General features: G+C 37.8%; 1 protein-coding gene across 4 annotated transcripts in view; it reads left to right on the top strand.

Annotated features, from left to right (window-relative positions):
- The window catches only part of USP3 (ubiquitin specific peptidase 3), a 90,127-nt gene that overhangs the window by 44,306 nt on the left and 31,908 nt on the right, over positions 1 to 13,913 (top strand). Inside the window, exon 1 of one of the 4 annotated variants that reach the window (XM_068410956.1) lies at positions 1,444 to 1,515. The exons of the other annotated variants lie outside the window; for them this stretch is intronic. The gene's annotated coding sequence lies outside the window, so the exon portion shown is untranslated. Of the gene's footprint in view, positions 1 to 1,443; positions 1,516 to 13,913 lie in introns of those variants that run through there. 4 annotated transcript variants of the gene reach the window in all.

Genomic DNA, 13,913 nt, shown 5'->3' with positions numbered 1-13,913 from the left:
CGGGAAGGCTGCTGCTTACTTGAGTTCTTCCCTGATTGCAGTTTCCTGGAGCCAAGGTGTGGTAGTGCTGCTGTTTCCTTTGGCAAAACCAGTTGTTTTAATCTGTAATGCTTTTGATTTTAGAAGGAGTACGATTTACAGTTGAATAATGTGGAGAATTATTAGAAAGAAAGGAGGAGTACAGGAAAATCTGTTGTTCCTAGTGTTTCTTTACTGAGAAAAAAAAAAAAAGACAAGAAGTGTGACTCTGTAGGTCCCTTGGTTATCTTCAGAGTATTAAGGGTAAGCAAAGTTTTCAACCAGAAGCATATGGCAGTAGGGAACCACCCTTGAGAGAACTTTAAAAAGATAAAACTGCCAAAACTAAAAATACATGCTTGGGTATTAATATAACTTTCCAACTTCAAAAATTAGCCAGTTTACAGCTACAGGACCCTGTTAGGCATGCTGCTTCTCAACAAAGAAGTTCAGTGATTAGAACAAATTTTTCTTTGTTGTTCAGAGGTGTTTCTCTCAAACCAGCACTTACAGGGAGAGCCAGTTGCTAGGCAATCACCTGATTTATTACAGCTGGGAGGCAGGAGGAAGGTGCCAGACACTTTGGGGAACTGAATAGCTTGATGAGGATACCATGTCTAGGGGAGTGTCTCTGTTTGCTGTGCTTTTAAGAAAATTAAGATAGTAAGTGACATAGTGCTCGCATAGATAGCTATTTAATTCTTAACAAGTGGCTAGAGAAAAAGGTACATTGAATTTAAAACATTCCAGTGAACAAACAGCAGGCTCTTGTTAACTTCAAGCAAATGAAAATGAAAATTGTTCTTTGTTAAAAACTAATTTTGCGTTCCTACTGGTACAGTAAAATGTAGTGCCTCCCTTTTCAGTTCCAGCTAGTAATATGTGATTATTGTTACATTAACTCCCTCATTTTAATGAGCTTAATTTTTTAGATAAGTAATACTACTTTCTGTCAATTTGCAATAAATACAATTTCTTATTTGCTTATTTTGCTGCAACTTGGTAATATAAAATTAAACAGAGAAAATGCCATGTATAAATTAATACCTTGTCAAAACAATGCATTTTCTATTGCTTTTAGTGCTGTTTTCAGAGGTTCTGTCAGCTTAGTTCTTTTTGTTGGTGGTGTTGCCTCAGTTGGAGAAAAATATTTAGAAGGTAATTTTCTGCATCTCTCATCAAGCACGTTGTCTTAAAATGACTCAGAACTTGTCGTCAGTCGTGTTCTGAGTTGCTGCTGACCTTTCCAGAAAAGGAGAGAGTAAGTGAAGATACTGATACAGGAAGCTTTCTGGCAGCCACGTGATAGCAAAACATTGCAGAATAGGTTGGAGAGAGAGTTCTTAGTTCAGACTGCCAGCGGCTATTTTAGCATTTATCTTGCGTTTCTGCAATTTGAGGAGCTGGAATTGTCACGCTGAGTGATGCGTATTGGTTAACTACCTTTTCCTTGCCTCTCCACAAAAACTCTCCTGATTGCACCAATAACTAGACAAGGTAATGTGGAGGCACTTTTGAATATTGTGATTTGATATTGAATATTGTGTCACTGTGTAATGGAGGGGTGTTGCATTTGACGCTGATATTGGGAAGCTAGCTTTACTAAAGTTAGAGAGTTGATTAGAGGAGCACGTGCACCAGCCTGAATTGCTCTTTTGGCCTCAATCAGTTCCCCTTGAAGCTACCTGACAGAGTTGTTATGGAGGTCTTGTGATGAAGGAAGACTCTTAAAAAAGCAGTAAGAGGAAGCATTGACAACAAGTGTGTTGATCCAACTATGAATGTTTTTGCTTCAAATTAAAGAGTAATGGTGTATGTTCATTTTTCAGTGTCTCTAGAACGTCTGTTTTGTTACTACCGTGTTTGGAAGTCTGAGAGTTTAAGCACTCCTCTTTAGAAAATGGCATGCTTTCCCCTGAGTATTTAATCCGGTCAAGCGTGCTCTGTACAGTAAGTGATGCAGAAAGCAGCACACATTTGCTTTGAGGAGCTTTAAGTCTATCAAAAGAGAGGACAGAAAGCCTTTTGGCAGATCCAGAGGCAGGTGTTTGTTGTTGTAAGTGGGCGTTTAAGAGAAGAGGAGATGAATACATAAAGTAGAAATTGTACAGAAACCGAAAATGGCTTTTAATCAGTGCTGTCATGTGAAATACTGCATGCAGATGTCTGCTAACTCCAATTAGAGCGTAGTCTTTCTGTGCACTTTAATTTCTGAAACTTCTACTGAAGCTGGAAGCAGAGTAGCTGGAGGCATTGGCAAGGCTGCAGTGTGTTACAGACTGAATCAGTTGAATTTGTGTGATGTGCCACACCTTCAGCACTGTTGTGCAAATCATGTAATTATGAAAAGTACTCTGGAACAGCTCAGATGTGGTATTTCTCAACAACTTTTCATAGACTCGTGAAACCACAGGGAGCCATGCCTCACCCAAGTGAGAATACAATCTTCTAAGCACACCTGTGCTAGTCTGAAGAATTTTTCCAACTTTTTTTTTTCTGTGTGGTTGAGGATTCAGTAGTTCTCAGTGGACTCATTGATTGTTCAGTGTAGAATGTGAAGTTCTTTCTTCAGAAGAACACCTGCAGACAGATAGGGTTGTGTCTGCCAAAATGGAGATTCGGTGATTTTTTTTTTTTTTTAAAGGGGAATTGTACCTCTGAAGTATGGTTAAAACTGTTGCTTTTCAGATCACTGTCAGTTGAATTTTTTTTTTTCTTAAATAACATAATTTTGTTAGATATTGAAGAGCACTTCTGGCTGTAGACTGGTATTTCCTGCAAAAGCTAAATATACTTGCGTGGCATCTGTTTCTTGCATTCTAACTTCTGTTGAGTAAGAGCTGTAATTTCACAGTTGGTCAGAAACATACATTGTGGCATTTGCAAATGACGCTGGGACCGGAAAAAGTACCCAGGAGAGCTAGCACGAGGAAGCTGTTTGAGGCCTAGTGAACTATGATTATGGTGGAAATCCACATGCTGAATGAATGACATTTTTTCTGTGTTCGGAGTAATTTACTGAATTCAGTTAGTTCAGAATAACCCCGAATGCTTTATTTATATGTGAGAGCAAATGTTTTGGGCCGCGTAGAACTTTCAAGAATGACTGTACTGGGTCAGACTGCTTTTGATGTTCTGGGGTTTTGTTTGTTTGCCCCCCCCCCCTTTTTGTTTTTGTTTTCTCAGTTAAATCAGTTACACTGTTCTCTTTTCATTGGGGTAGGGAACAGGATTTTGCCACACTGTGTTTTTTGGCGTTAGACTGTTGCAGTCAGTGCCAAAACAAATACACTAAAAGCTCAGGTACACAGACTTGAACCATCTTGGCTTCCTTTCATCTCATCTCCTCGTTAGTGTTTCGTCTCCCTGAGTATTTCTCTCTCCTTTTGCTTTTTCCTTTTCATTCCTAGAGGTCCTCTTTCCTTCCATTCTTACTAGAATACAGGAGAACTAGAGAGAACTCACTGAAACTGGAGAGCAGTAGGTAGGACCTTTTTCCTGTGAGAAATTCTGTTCAGTCAGCTGCATGTAGACTCAGGGTAAGCTCCTGGACAGTGTGTGGACCTAATGATCTGTATGTGTGAGGGTTATTTGTCACCCTACATCTGGAAAATGAATTTGACCTGGAATTTACCAGATTTATTCTGAAATTTAAATTACAAAATAAGTATGTAAAAAAAATTTACTTTTTTTACTCAGTCATTTTAATTTCAAAGTTGAATAGTCTTCTGTCTGTTTCTGTGGGTCACTGCAGTGCAGGAATGCTTGTTAGTAACTCTACAGACTTTATATGTTGTTATAGCTCCTTAAATTCATTCCCTCGCTGTCTTTTTAAGTAAAGCTTTTTTGATTTGTTTTTTTTTTTAGACTCTGTCTTGTTTTCCTTAAAACTGTTTGTTTTTTTTTTCCGTTTGAGTCAGTTACTGATGTATGAGCTAGCCATCGGGGCAGTAGTTATCTTTGCCTGTGCTTTGGAACTGATTTTATTAGAAGATACACGTTTATTGAGGTGGGGTAGGGGTCCCAGTTTTGGTCTCATAAGCTAGACCTGATTTTCCTTTTAATTACAAAAAAGGGGAATCTTTGTTTTCAAATATTCGGTATCTTAAAAGTCAATAAACTTGAATTGATGGTGATTAGTATTTTCTAGATTTTACTTTCAAAAATTTGTTTATACGCTCTGCTCAACAAAATCACAATCTGTTACAAAACTTGAATGTTAGCCGAGGAAAGAGACTGCTTCAGAGGAAAGTAGTAGTCAGACATTTAATACATTGCCTTTGTTTAGAAACTATATCTAATCTTCATGATGAATTTGAAGATAAATTTTGAAGGACAGATTTTACTACTGACTGTTCCGAAGTATTTCATGATCTAACTAAAGATCCATGTTTTGAAATGACTCTTCAGAGTGTACCACGTGGTAGGGAGAAAGGATAGTCAGGCATTGTGGAGTGGGATGTATAAGGCACACACAAGTGTGCAGGAGAGAGACTTGTGTGCATGGCAGACTCTTGATTTATCCACAGATTAGTGCAAATCTCATTACAGCTGGTTTAAATGTAAGCAGGATAATAATTTTCACCTGCCTTTCCCAAGCCCTTCAAGATGTGCAGGTGTTAAACAAGATCAATGTATTATTCTTACTCTCTTTTTCTGATCGTTGCAAGGTGCTAAGGCCGACAGAATTAGGCGAGTTAATTTGTTTGTCGCATCTGTGCCTGAGGTTCATGGAGTGAAAGCTTCAGACCCAATGTTTGGAATGAAATTAAGCTTTGAGCCATTTCTCATTTGATCAGTGCCACTCACTTCATTTAGTAACCTGTTCATGCTTTGCTTTCTGTTTTAACAAACATTCATTGCCTAGGTAAAAAGTGCTTAAAGGCCATTAATTAAAATAATCCGTGGATCTTAAAAAGTGCAACTTAATCAGAAATTTAGAACTGAAAACTAGTTAAGGCTTGCCGATTTTTATTTTGAGATTATTGGAGGAAACAGTTTTTATTGTAGACTGAATTAGAGTAATATCTGATAAAACATTCATTGCTTTATGGTGCCCGTGTTATGGGAGCAGTGTAAGATTTTGTGTCCTTAATGATTCATTTCCTTGATTATAAGAGGGTGTTTTAAACGTGACATGATGAATACACTTATCATTCAGCAATCCTAACTGATGTGTCAAAGCAGTCCTCTAGGGTCTGGGGTTTTTCCCCCCTTTGGAATATCTTGCGTAATTTTGGATCATGTAAAAGGAGTTATGAAATTTCTTTGACAGATTTTATTATCCATTTGAATGTAATCACAATACCCACAGGCAACCTGGCAAAATAAGGTGATTCTTCTGGAAGTTAGCCCCCCCTCCCCCCCCAGTATTGCAAGCAGACAGCTTTTTAACTTTAAAGTGACATGATACTATCAGGATTGGCAGTGGGGGTTGGAGGTCATTATCGATACCAAACAGGCAGATACTGATTTTTCAAGGTAATTCATAGGTACATCACTTAGGATTCTGTGTGAAAGTGAACGTCTGCTTGTCCATATCAAAATACAGGTGCATTTTCTCAAGATAGCCATGACCCTTTTAAAAACTTTTCTTTTAACCTTCAGTTCGTAAGTTTTTCATTTAGTAATGTTTTTGTCCACTGAGCATTTGGTTTCTTTCTTTTTTGTTCACAGGGATGGTTAGTAATGTGTCTTTTGCTTAGTATTGGGGAAGTAGGAATGAAATAGTGGGGACTACAAATAAGTAATTACTAGGCTACATAAAGAAAGCAAGAAGCCTTCTTGCTCTTTGCCCTCTTTTCCCTCCTATTTGCAGTTTGAATGTTTTGACCTGAGATTGATTGCTAACTGGCTCAAGAAGACTCTTTTCCTTAAAGGTTTAAAAATTACGTTACACTGTTGGTTTTGCTATGCTTTTTCTGGCTGCTGTCTGAAAATGAATATTTGTGTGTCTCGCTTTAACATAAAGATTAAATAACTTTTTTTTTTTCCTTGCCATGCTACTACTATAATGAGGAACAGAATCACACAGAATCACAGAATCAATCAGGTTGGAAGAGCTAGAAAGCATTTAATTTTAAAATATAAGTATATATGTGTGTGTACATCTGTATTTAAATATGGATACTCAGTAGTTACCAAAGTAGCCAAACCACTAGAAATTGTTTTTAAAATGTAAAGGAGAAAATAGAGGCACAAATTTTTAAAAAAATGCTTTTAGCCATGACTGTTCAGGAAAATAAGCCTGCCATTCCTGTGTTCCTACTTTTACTACTTTTTTTCTTTTTTTTTTTTTTTTTAAATCATGTTTTCTCACTGTTACTTTAAGGTAGGATGTGATTTATGTGGATATGCAGGAAGATCAACCACTGACATTTCTTGACCTGAAGTTTGACTTGACGTGTAGAAAGACTAAATTACCAAAAAATATGGCACTACTGTAGCCTGAGAGCTAAACATCTATGTGTGTGATTGGTGGTGCTAAGTGACCTTATTTCTTTGTCATAACAAAAGCAGCAGCACAGCATGCTCTGTGTGTCTTTATATATTGCTGGTATAGATGATCTGACTTTGGGTTTGCACCTTTTTTTTTTTTTTTTTAATTTTTTTTTTCTTCTTCCCCCCCTCTCACCCCCCAGTTCGTTTAACCACTTCCTCAGGAACTGACATATCTGTTTACACTGATTGAAAGAAGTTTTCCTTACCTACCTGTCTGCTTTTCCACTACTGGATTGAGAATGTAAGCAGATAAAAAAGCATGCATTTTTTAACTTCCAAGTTTTTCAGTGTGGCATTCTGATTGCGTAATCAAAATACCGAACTGTAAGCCAACGTGGTTGAGCCTAACAGGGGAGGTGAATTACATGCAGATGAAGCTAATCACATTGTTCTCTGACAAACATTCTTCAACGTTAGGAATGTGTTGGGGACTTCAATGACCTATTTATTCTACAAAAAATTGTTCACCTACCAGTGTTTTATATTCTTACTCAGTTGTTTAGTATGTCTGAATTATATATAGTTTTCCATTGTAATAGCGTGGTTCACTGTAGCCATCTCTGCGTTTTCTTATATGAGACTGAGCAATGCTATTTATTTAGTGACAAAGAGGAGGAGACCACATGTAGCGGTATGCATGAGCACAAATATTAGTTGATTTCATAAGTTCACTCACTATCACAAAACAACTTCTTACTTGTTTTCTTACTAAAAGCTTAATCTTTCGGGTTTTAGCTGAAAGATAATAGCAGAAGAAATAACTGTTTTTTTCCCATAGCTGTAAGGTGAGGGTAGTTTCTTTCCTTCTTTCTGTGTTCTTCAGAGTCTATTTGAATTCTCTTGCATGTGAATGTGATTTGAGTCAGGCTAAGACTCGATACTGTTGAGACTTCTGTTCATCGTGCATCTCTTACGAGGGTATGAAACACTGAAAGAATGGTTAACATTTTTGTATCGTTAGTAATGCTTACCAGGAAACTAGCTTCCTTGTAAATGCTCTTGCTTTGATTTAAATGTAATTCAAATTCCATCTTTTCTTATCTTTTCCTCTAGTATGTGGGTGTTAGCTGATTTTAAAACATTTTAAATAGTACAATTAAAAACGATTTCCCCTTCTGTCTGGTTTCATTTTGGCTAGAATACTGTTTTTCTAAAATAGGCAGTAAAGATGTCTAACAAATGAAACTTCCATAAAATATTGTTAAATAGAATATTTATTTTTCTAATATCAAACAGTTTAGAACAAGTTTAGTCCATTTATGAACTTATTGTAATGGAGCTTAGGGTAGGATAGAAAGAAGAGCTTTATGTGAAATGAAGTTTGAAAACAAATGGGAATACTCTTTAAAATCTCATCAGGAAAACAGCTGGCTTGTAAGTAAGGTGTAGAACACGTCTCTAGTTTCAAAGCCTATAATGTTCCTTTTCCCTGCATGCTCTGTCTAGAATGGGGCTTTAGCTTACTCAGAGGTTTAAAAAATACTCGTGTAATATTTACTTCCTTTTTCAGTCACCTGGTTTTCGTTACAGTTACTCATCTGGAGTTGACTAGCCTTAAGTTCTTAAAATGTAGAGCAGATACTTTTACCACATGTGTATACAGTTTAAACACACCACTCCCCACCCGACCCCGGCCCCCAAAAATAAAACCCAACGCCAAACAAAAAAAAAAAATCCCACAATCAACAACCGTAGATGTTTAACTCAGTATTTAAGTTCTGGAACTTACTGATAGAGTAGAAAATAGTGTTAGCATTCTACTTGGACTTAGTGTGCTTCTGTGGATGTTAATGCCTGTCCTGTCTTACGATTTTACCAACGTGTTTAGTTGACATACTCATTACGGTAGTTGATTCCTCCTGAATGGAGGCACACAATAGGGTCAGATGATAAAGCTTGCATGTATGCTTGTAGCAACTGCATTTTAAAATACACAAAAGAATGTGAAGTCAAAAACTGTAAACATGATCAGTTGTGTTAATACATGTATGCTTAGTACTAAGTAACTTTATTGCCTGTTATGAACTTCTACATACTGCCTGTAAAAATACTGACTTACCTTGCAGGACACCTATATTTTTTTAGGCTTCTTTGATTCTGCTAATAAAGTGTTTTTTCAGTGCCAGAGTGTCTGATTCTGCACATATCCAGATGTCCCGCAGTCTTGACTGATGTTCTGTGATGAGTGAGACTTCTAATTTTTGCCCTGAGAAAGTGTTTTATTGTATATGCTGGTTTATAACTGAGTTTATGGGCCACAAGGGAAGAGTGCACGTGGCTCTGTAATGTTGTGATTTGGACAGTTCATTGTAAGTGAAAAAACCTTGGTTCCAGTCTCAATTCTAATGACTGAATGTTTCATCTAGTGGATTTTGGCTATAGAATGCATGGATATTGATATTCATTGCTGTGGAGACTGCAGCCTAGGTAGAAGCTGTAAATGCTAGGCTTGGTGAAAGTCACAGTCTCTCTCTTGCCTCACTGTTCCCCTGAATAACTGCTTACTCATGGGAAGTGCCATCTTTAACGGAAGGAAATGTCGGTCCTCCCTCAGCTTGGAAGGAAGGTCTTCCCAGGCTAGGAGGTGTGTGCAGTAAACCTGGGGCATACACATCTTGAATGAATGGGTGTTGCATAGAGAAAACTCCTGAGCTGATTTATTCAGTCTTTGAAAAGACATTGTGCCTGCATCCAGAGGGAGTTGCAGAGCTGTAAATGCCAGTGGTAGGCAGAGCCTTTTTGCAACGCCAGCACGTAAGCCCAGAGGAGGGACAACATCGAACACGTTTGTCTCCTTGATATTTCTCATAGGCTAATAACTTCAGCAATTCCCTACTTAGAATACTGGCTTTCATAGATGACTTTCTCAGATGCGTGATACTTCTTGTGTATTGCATATGGGAAGTTTTTGGTGTTTAATTCGGAGCTGTTTTGGCAAGTCACCTTAAAAGTTTTGTGTAGAGTGCTGAGTTTTGAGATGTCTTACCCTTGCCTGCAAGTAAAATGACACAAAGGAATAAGCTGTTAGGGCTAGTAGGCTCAGTTCTGATCTATGCCAATACACTTAAAATTCATTTGGTAAATTATTCAATCTCTTATTCTCCATTTTTCAGTCTGTAAAATGGAAGTGGGCTCTCTGAGAAATGCTGTGAATCTGGTGACTGAAGAACTTTGCATTTGAGATGTTATTACTAAAGGGGTTTGCATAATTTTGGTTAAATGTTTGTGCAGAGTTTTATGTTCCCACCACTTGTGATCGTTTCCCAGGATTTTTTGCTTGCAAGTTTCTCTCACCTTTACTTCCAGATCTTTGGAGAAGGCGGCTTTTAGCCTCATTCCTTAGGCCTGATGTGTGACAGACAGGAGGACAGTGTTTCACAAAGCAGGGGTTTCGCTTTTTGGTATGCAGGTTGTTGCTGCTTTTTTCTTCATGTGTTGTTAATGGAGACTGCCCAGATTTTTTTTTTGCTGCATTTGTCAGGTTCTTTTAGGAGCAAAATGTAAAGTTACAAAGGGATTGTTAGGCAAAATGAAGTTAAAGGTATGGGAAAGGACAAGTAAGGCTGTTTCTCTAGCACACTTTAACAGTATTCTTGATTTTTTTTTTTTAAAGATACGCACGTGTGTGTGTGTGTATACACACTTGCATGCATATAGCATGTGTATACATGCTACACATACAGCATGCTATATATATGTAGCATATATATGTGTTTGTCACCAAGTGCTTATGTTTGTGGGACAACTTGCTTAGCACAGTATCAGTGTACCAGTGCAACCACAACTATGTAAATATTGTTCCTTGTGCAGATGCCGAGTGGAGTAACAGTGGCCTTTTTCAGTTTAGCTTATATCAGTATAGCTGACCTACTATGTCAACATAAACTGAGCTGAAAAAGGGTCACTTAGTCCAAAGATGTTTCTGTGCAGGTCATTATGTTATTGTAGTTAACCATATAATTATACAAGTAAGATAGTAGTGTTGGTACAGCTCCTTTTGAGAACAAAGTCCAGGCTGTTTTGTAAAGGCTGTGGAGACTATTGGAAATAGTTTAATGACCCTAATCTTGTTTCCATTTGACGTACTCTTAACAGAAGGACCAAAGTATTGCTCTTACTGTGCTGATATTTTGCAGCCTTTTCTTTAGTGATGTAATAAAGGACTATTTCAAAACGTGGGTGTAAGCACAGTTCTGTAGTGGCTATGGCCTCAGGTCCCTTGTGCTCCTGTGACTGGCAAAGTCACCAGTTTGCATTGATCACATGGCTGCACTGCTGCCAGATCTCTGGTGGAGACTGTATCTTGCAGGTTTCTTAACTTGGCTGCCTTACAGAAACTGCTTCCTGTTTGTCTCCTCCTCTTCCTGCTGCTTTTTTCTTTTGCCAGTTTCTAAATTATGCAGTGTGCTATTTAAACAAAACTATTAGTTTCACAGGTTGTTTGTATACTTTTACATAGTTGTAACTTTCCTACAGTGGAAATCTGTGGCTTTGTTCTGTAAGGAATATAGTGTCTGCCAGGAGTGTTGATGTTTCAGAAGACTGCACTTGGAGTCAGTTTTCAATAAGGAAAAAAAAGTCAAGATTCAGAAGTACAGATCTGAGTGATCATGAGGGTAAGATGCCGTGGGTGCCCTGTGATGGGGGTGCCAAACTGATTAGCCGTATCTTACTCATTCTACTTGGCATAACTTGATGAACATTATTTATCAGGATGATTAATCTCCAGCAAATGGAAGCTGGAGCGGGAGGGACATCTCTCGCTGTTCCCATAGTTATGTGTGAGTTTGTATGTAGTGATGTTTGATGGCTCTCTTGGGGATGGATTGATACTCCTCCCCATTTACAGAGGGCTTTGTAGGCTGTATAACAAATGAGTATTCAGATTTCACGTAGAGAAGTTGTTCTGTAAAAGGTAGTATTTCCCCTTCCTATTGCATGATGAAAATTTCTTTCTAAGCTTCTGAATAAGCTGGTATTGATGTAAAATAGCAAATGACTTACTGCTTCAGACAACATTGTGCCATTGCAGATTTGCTTTCCCTTTTCTTTTGATGTTAGTATCGTCTTTGCCTAACCACTTGGAGCTATTCTGAAAATACAGCAAAATGAGGCAGTTGGTAACTGTTGCAGTAGCTACTTTAAGTGGAGAAAGCAGCCAGTGTTCCTTAGCCTGCATACCACTAAATAAGGTGCAACAAACACAGATAATTAAGGGTTTTTTAATGTGGTTAAGATGTTTGTTGAACATAACTTTATTCCAAAGTAAGGGGTGCTAATGTAGTGCACCCCTCCTCCTTATTTTTTAAATAGCACTTAAAAAAATAAAAACTCAAATTGCTGTTGGAATACTTATTATTCAGGGAAGACTTATGTGTGTGCAAATGGGTTTGAGAGTCTTTCCTCATGGTTCTGTGTAACTGTCTGACCTGAAAGTCCTGAACACCGCAGTCTGTTTTAAGGGCCGACGTCCAGGGCTGTGTAATGTGCTTTGAATTGAGAAGGGATTTGCTGTGGATGTGTGTCTATTGTTTATGGGCTACTTTTAAGCCTGGTACCTTCATGTCAATACCACATCTGAAAGGAATAACATACACTCTTTACAGATGAAGCCGAACTGTCAACCTTTAATTTAGATGATAAGCAGTTCAGGGCAATGACTGTGCTTTTGCTGTGCATTCCATGCCGTCTGTCTTTTATCCTGACTAATACCTGAAGCTCCTGGCCTAATCTAATTTATTAGTAGTAAGTAACAAACAGTAACTGCTTCAAGATCGTAATCGAAAAATACGTAGAGAGCCGAGCTTTAATGCAAGTATCTACTGAGCCAACCTCAGAGAAATACAGAATGCAACCTTCAGCAGCCTTTAAAAAAATCAGTTGCGTAATCCTCTCAGAACAGAGCAACTGTAGGTCACATTTAATACTGGTTTCTGTGTTTAATCTTAGTGGGAGTCACTTCCATGTTATTTGAATTCTTTGTGGGAAGAGATGTTTGTGCAGAAGATAAACTACACATTTCTAATGGGATGCAATTGGAGCAGAGTTCTTCCTAAAAGTTAAAGCAAACAAATGAGCTGTCTTTTCCTATTCCCCGATATGAAAGATGGAACATTTTAGTGGACACTTTTTTTTTTTTTGGGCGTTGTGCAAAGTTGGTGGACTTGTTTGCTGGCTTTGTGCAGAACACTTAAACCTGGTGTGAACTCTGCAGAGTGAGCACTACTTCAGTATAATTTAACACTTGACAAGCAAGCAGTGCTGGTATTTAAAATAGCTGAATGTGAAATTGCAATTGTGTGGTACGTGGTAGAAAGTAAGAAAGAATAATAGTTTGCATCGTAATGCTTTGACCTACTGGTTGAGAACCAGTTCTGTCCACTGATGATAACATAGTGAAAGCAAAAATGTTATTTCAAACTGGGAAATTTCTAGTGGGATTTTAATGCTAGGAAGACTGTTTCATGTTCCTGGCAAGGAAACCGTAGGGTAGGGGTTTGTTTGTGTAGCACTTAATCTCTGTTTAAGTGCATGAATGGTTTTGGCTGCTGTTTCCTTCTAGTTAATTTTCTACCATTCAGATTGTGTAATTCAGGAAAATAAAATTGTATCAAGTTAGACTGGTGGTCCATTTAGCCCGTTTTTAACTGATGATGGCTATTTAAGGTCTTCCCTTTCCCTTCTGTTTGCCAGTGCCAAATGCTGGTTTTCTTGATAACATTTTGGTCAAATTAGACAAACTCCTTCCACTTTTCTAACTTGAAATGTAAGCCAAAACAGCTCTAGCTGGCTGTTCTCTATCTATTGCAAGATTACCATCACAGTTGCAGGAACCCATCAAGTTTAGAAATACAAAAATTTGGTTTTGGAAAACCAAAATCAGAAAACTGAGACATGAGAAAATGTGTTACTCAAGTAATAATTGCAGCAGTTGAAGGAAATAATTCTGAAGTTTTTACTACAGAGTTCAAAGTAGATACTTCAAATAGTATTTCTGTGGAATGTGCTTTTTTCCCACTGACCATAGTAAAATTTTTAGTTTTAAACATTCCTTGTACTGGGCCTGTGAATTCAAATACAACAACTATTTGCAATAACAAATTCAAATCCAGAAGACAATTCTTTAAGAAGCAGTGTTAGCTCGTTTATTTTTGTCTGATTTAAATAAAAAAGGTGAAATCTAGTGGTGGAAAAGTGTATCAGCTCTTCTAAACAGCTAAGCTAGTCACTTCTCTCCTGGTTAAAAATTGACCCCATGGGTTATTAATTGAGATTTTGTTTCTGATCTGAATTTACAGACTTTGCTACTGGGTTGCAGTAGGAGTTGAAATATCCTGCTTCTGTGACTCTACCCAGGGATGGTGTTTCATCATTTTCTAGTATCTGCTGTTTTT

The sequence above is a fragment of the Nyctibius grandis genome, chromosome 11 (assembly GCF_013368605.1).
Source record: "Nyctibius grandis isolate bNycGra1 chromosome 11, bNycGra1.pri, whole genome shotgun sequence".
NCBI classification, from domain to species: Eukaryota; Metazoa; Chordata; class Aves; order Nyctibiiformes; family Nyctibiidae; genus Nyctibius; species Nyctibius grandis.
Note: the sequence above shows the minus strand (reverse complement) of the source record. Positions and strands in the feature narration are given on the sequence as shown.